This window comes from Ranitomeya imitator, chromosome 3, assembly GCF_032444005.1.
Source record: "Ranitomeya imitator isolate aRanImi1 chromosome 3, aRanImi1.pri, whole genome shotgun sequence".
Taxonomy (NCBI): Eukaryota; Metazoa; Chordata; class Amphibia; order Anura; family Dendrobatidae; genus Ranitomeya; species Ranitomeya imitator.
In genome coordinates, this window is record NC_091284.1 from 461605676 (window position 1) to 461610859 (window position 5184).

General features: G+C 44.1%; 1 long non-coding RNA gene across 1 annotated transcript; it reads right to left on the minus strand.

Annotated features, from left to right (window-relative positions):
* Positions 1-3649: 3649 nt before the first annotated feature.
* LOC138672149 (uncharacterized) lies at positions 3650-4626 on the minus strand. The gene is made up of 2 exons (XR_011319610.1): positions 3986-4626; positions 3650-3680 (listed from the first exon to the last, which is right to left on the minus strand). It is a non-coding gene; the product is annotated as an uncharacterized lncRNA (long non-coding RNA).
* Between the last annotated feature and the right edge of the window lie 558 nt (positions 4627-5184).

The window sequence follows — 5184 nt, forward strand, 5'->3', positions numbered from 1 at the left end:
CAGGCAAGGTAGTGAGTGATAACGGAAGGAATTTCATGGCTGCCATCTCCCTTTCCCAACTGAAACACATTCCTTGCCTGGCTCACACCTTAAACCTGGTGGTGCAGTGCTTCCTGAAAAGTTATCCGGGGTTATCCGACCTGCTCCTCAAAGTGCGTGGACTTTTCACTGACCTCCTATTATCCCGTCTGTTTAAGAATTTAATACAATGAGCGTGGACTTTGCTCACATATCCGCCATTCGCCCGTACACTCCAGCCGTATGCCGTATGCGTATCAGCTTTCTTTGAACCTTCCCCAGCATCGCCTAATCATAGACGTTGCAACAAGGTGGAACTCAACACTGCACATGCTTCAGAGACTGTGTGAACAGAGGCGGGCTGTTATGTTTTTGTGGGAGGATACACATACACGGGCAGGCAGTAGGATGGCAGACATGGAGTTGTCAGGTGTGCAGTGGTCGAAGATTCAAGACATGTGTCAAGTCCTTCAGTGTTTTGAGGAATGCACACGGCTGGTTAGTGCAGACAACGCCATAATAAGCATGAGCATCCCCCTAATGCGTCTGCTGATGCAAAGTTTGACGCACATAAAGGATCAGGCGTCTGCAGCTGAGGAAGAGGAAAGCCTTGATGACAGTCAGCCATTGTCTGGCCAGGGCAGTGTACAGGACGAGGTAGCGGGCAAAGAGGAGGAGGAGGACGAGGAGGATGATGGGGATGATTATATTTTTAATGAGGAAGCTTTTCCGGGGCCAGTGGAAATTGTTGGCGCGGCAAGGCCGGGTTCTGGTTTTTGGAGGGACACAAGTGACGTGGATTTGCCTGAAACTGCCCCTCAACCAAACACAACCACAGATTTGAGAACTGGAACTTTGGGCCACAAGGCGGATTATGCCTTACGTATCCTCAAAAGGGACACACGCATGACAAAAATGATGAACGATGACGATTACTGGTTGGCCTGCCTCCTTGATCCTCGCTATAAAGGCAAATTGCAAAATATAATGCCACATGAGAACTTGGAACTAATATTAGCAACCAAACAATCAACTCTTGTTGACCGTTTGCTTCTGGCATTCCCTGCACACAGCGCCCGTGATCGTTCTAACACGAGCTGCAGGGGCTAGCAGACCAGAGGTGTTAGAGGGGCAGAAATCAGAAGTGTCGTTGGCCAGAGGGGTTTTCTGACCAGGTTGTGGAGTGATTTTGCTATGACCGCAGACAGGACAGGTACTGCAGCATCAATTCAAAGTGACAGGAGACAACATTTGTCCAGTATGGTTACAAACTATTTTTCATCCCTTATCGACGTTCTCCCTCAACCGTCATTCCCATTTGATTACTGGGCATCAAAATTAGACACCTGGCCAGAATTGGCAGAATATGCATTGCAGGAGCTTGCTTGCCCGGCAGCTAGTGTCCTATCAGAAAGAGGATTCAGTGCTGCAGGTTCAATACTAACAGAAAAAAGGACTTGTCTGGCTACCCAAAATGTAGATGATCTAACCTTCATTAAAATGAACCACAACTGGATTTCGAAATCTTTTGCCCCACCTTGCCCGGCTGACACCTAGATTTCCTATGTAAAGGTCTTGCCTGTGGACTATTCTGAACGACTTTTCCAATCTCGTAATTTGCAGCACCTGATTGTCCAGCATCCGACATGTTAACACCTCCCTAAATGGCCAAAGTCCCCACACGGGGCCGTGGTATCGCCACTTGGCGCCAGCACCCGTGAGAGTACTGTTTGTCTGAAGAGGTGGGTGTGCCCGCTTTTGGTCGACGGCACTGCCACTAGGTCCCTCATAGTACAATAAAGTGTCTGGCGGTGGTGGTGCGCACCCAACGTCAGACACACCGTTGTAATATGAGGGGCCCTGGGCCTGTACCGCCGGCCACAAGACAGTCCCCCCCCCCAGGTCAAACAGTGCTCTACCACTTGCAAAATTTTCTCTCACAGCTCCACCAATGTTTAGTCTATGCGCTGACATCCTTCAATGCCTGCCACTGACAATACCATTGTATTGACATTTTTCTTATGTTAGGCCTTCGATGCCTGTCTGTGGTCACTCCTTCCACTAGGCCTCCACTGACCTGTCTACTGCCGCCCGTGTTCCCCTGGAACCAATTGTAAATTGCCTACAGCCAGGCCAATTTATTATGTTAGGGCTTCGAAGCCTGTCTGCGGTCCCTCCTTCCACTAGGCCTCCACTGACCTGTCTACTGCTGCCCGTATTCCCCTGGAACCAATTGTAAATTGCCTACATCCCAATTTTTGTTATGTTAGGCCTTCGAAGCCTGTCTGCGGCCCGTTTTTCCACTACTACTACACTGACCAGGCCACTGCTGCCCGTGTTCCCCTGGAACCAATTTTAAATTGCCTACAGCCAGCCCAATTTATTATGTTAGGGCTTCGAAGCCTGTCTGCGGTCCCTCCTTCCACTAGGCCTCCACTGACCTGTCTACTGTTGCCCGGGTTCCCCTGGAACCAATTTTAAATTGCCTACAGCCAGCCCAATTTATTATGTTAGGGCTTCGAAGCCTGTCTGCGGTCCCTCCTTCCACTAGGCCTCCACTGACCTGTCTACTGCCGCCCGTGTTCCCCTGGAACCAATTGTAAATTGCCTACAGCCAGGCCAATTTATTATGTTAGGGCTTCGAAGCCTGTCTGCGGTCCCTCCTTCCACTAGGCCTCCACTGACCTGTCTACTGCCGCCCGTGTTCCCCTGGAACCAATTGTAAATTGCCTACAGCCAGGCCAATTTATTATGTTAGGGCTTCGAAGCCTGTCTGCGGTCCCTCCTTCCACTAGGCCTCCACTGACCTGTCTACTGCTGCCCGGGTTCCCCTGGAACCAATTTTAAATTGCCTACAGCCAGCCCAATTTATTATGTTAGGGCTTCGAAGCCTGTCTGCGGTCCCTCCTTCCACTAGGCCTCCACTGACCTGTCTACTGCTGCCCGTGTACCCCTTGAACCAACATCAGAAAATATAAAAATAAGTATTTTGCTTATAAAAAAGAAAATACTGGAGAGATATCAAATGCAGACATTTTAACATTAAAAACAAACACATACAACAAAAATCTGGTACAGTACTAAAAATGGCCACCAGCTACAATAACTTTCTCCTGCAAGTAGTTAACTGAAAGTTTTTCTCAATTTAACCCTGCTGTTCTGTTTAGATTTCACATACACTTGTACTGTTCCCGGTCATTTTTGACCGTCCTTATAAAATAATCATTTTTAGCTAATCTAAGTGGGTTTTTTTAAACAGTTTTTGCACTATTATATTGCTTGTGAAGATGGTTGTTCAAATACCAGAAAAAAAAATAAATACAAAGCTTGTTTTATATTTTTTTTATATCCAAAAGGGAACATGGTATTTTTTCGATTTTTGTAAAAATTGATTATTTTTGCAGATAAAAAAAAAATCTTGATCTAAATGTTAACTATAAGTAATAATATCAAACATTATGTAGATATACTTTTTTCAAAGGCAAAAAAAAAAAAAAGCTTTTTTCTCTATAAAATGGCAAAAAACGTTGTTTTTTTATACACTTATACTGTTCCCGGTCATTTTTGACCGGACCTAACATCCTCGTCTGTATCGGAGTCGTTTATAAACTCCTCCAATTCAGCTTGGGTGAAGTGTCTTCTTCTCATGCTGTAAGGCATCACTGTTGAATGAAAAAATAAAATATATCCATAAACAATGAATGAAAAAAAAAATCAAAACAATTTCGCAACAATACACACAATAACGTCCCGTCACACATTGAGATATGCCCTGTGATTATGGTGCTGGAGCGTCGCAAACAAAAATGAGGCATGCACTCATTCTATCACAGCAGTGAGAATATGTACTCATAAGCAGACATTGAGTCTACACAACCCTAATGCTAACCCCCTATCACCCATTCTATCACAGCAGTGAGAATATTGAATAATTTTAGAATAAAAGAATAATTTATCTGTAACATACCTGTAAAAATGGGACTTCAGAGCTCTGACGTCTGAACCTCTGCTCACTCTGTGTTGTCTCCAGCTGAACTGAAACTCTACACTGCTATGTTATCTGTCTACAGATAAGATCAGAGCAGACACCACCCTGCAGCAGGAAAAAGCTCACAGTACAACACTTTAGGTGAATTCTGCTTAGGACAGCATTGCACAGTGTAATACTGTACAACCAGCAAACACATGGAAAATCAGAAAATCATGATTTACAATATGAAATGTTGACAACTGAATGGAACTAGATCTATATGAACAGCAGGGTAAATAAAAACCAGTGAAATAAATTGCGCATAGCTATACTGGAAGCGAATCCGTCGGCTGTATCGCAACTTGAAAATGTTGGTATGTGTAAATCTTTTCTGACCAAAAGTAGTCAGATACATTGATAAATAGTAGTAGATGCAATATATAGTTCAAAATGAGGTGATAGCACCTTTATTTTTGTCAAAAATTGTCTGGAGAGCTGAATAAAGGCCTATCGGTCATTTTTGACCGAACAGTACAAGTGTAAAAAAATTGTACCAAATAAAGTAAACAAAAATTAAAAAAAAAATTCCCACAGAGAGTACCCCCCTAATGACGAAAAGTCAGGGAGCCTCAAGTCTCAGAATCACACGCTGAATTTTTATAAAATTATAGAATTTCAAAAACGGTCATTTTTGACCTAACAGAACAGCAGGGTTAAAACACAGATATGGCATCCACCGAGTGTTGTCCTGTCGCGTCTTCTTTATATTATTGCCAAGAAGATGCAAAACAATGAAAATAATAAAATCATTATTTACCAAAAAAATAGAGTAAGTCAAAACCACATTGCAAATAAACATTCATTACAAATAAAGAAGCAGGGCGCGTCCGAGGGTGAGTATATACCTAATAAGAATATAATCACCCTCGGACGCGCCCTGCTTCTTTCCGACAGCCTTCCTTCCTAAGAATCAGCCCTTCCGTGGTGTAGAGAGAGGGTGTGTTACACTCCAAGGTGTTCCCCAGGTTGCCTTTCCTGAGCTTCGATCTTCATGCTCTCGTTTAGTAGTTGTCGGAAAGTAGGCTGCATTAGGCCTACAAATTGGGTATGGGGTTGAGAGAGATGGTGTGTTACACTCCAAGGTGTTCCCCAGGTTTCCTTGCCATTGCTTCGGTCTTCCGACTCTCGTTTAGTAG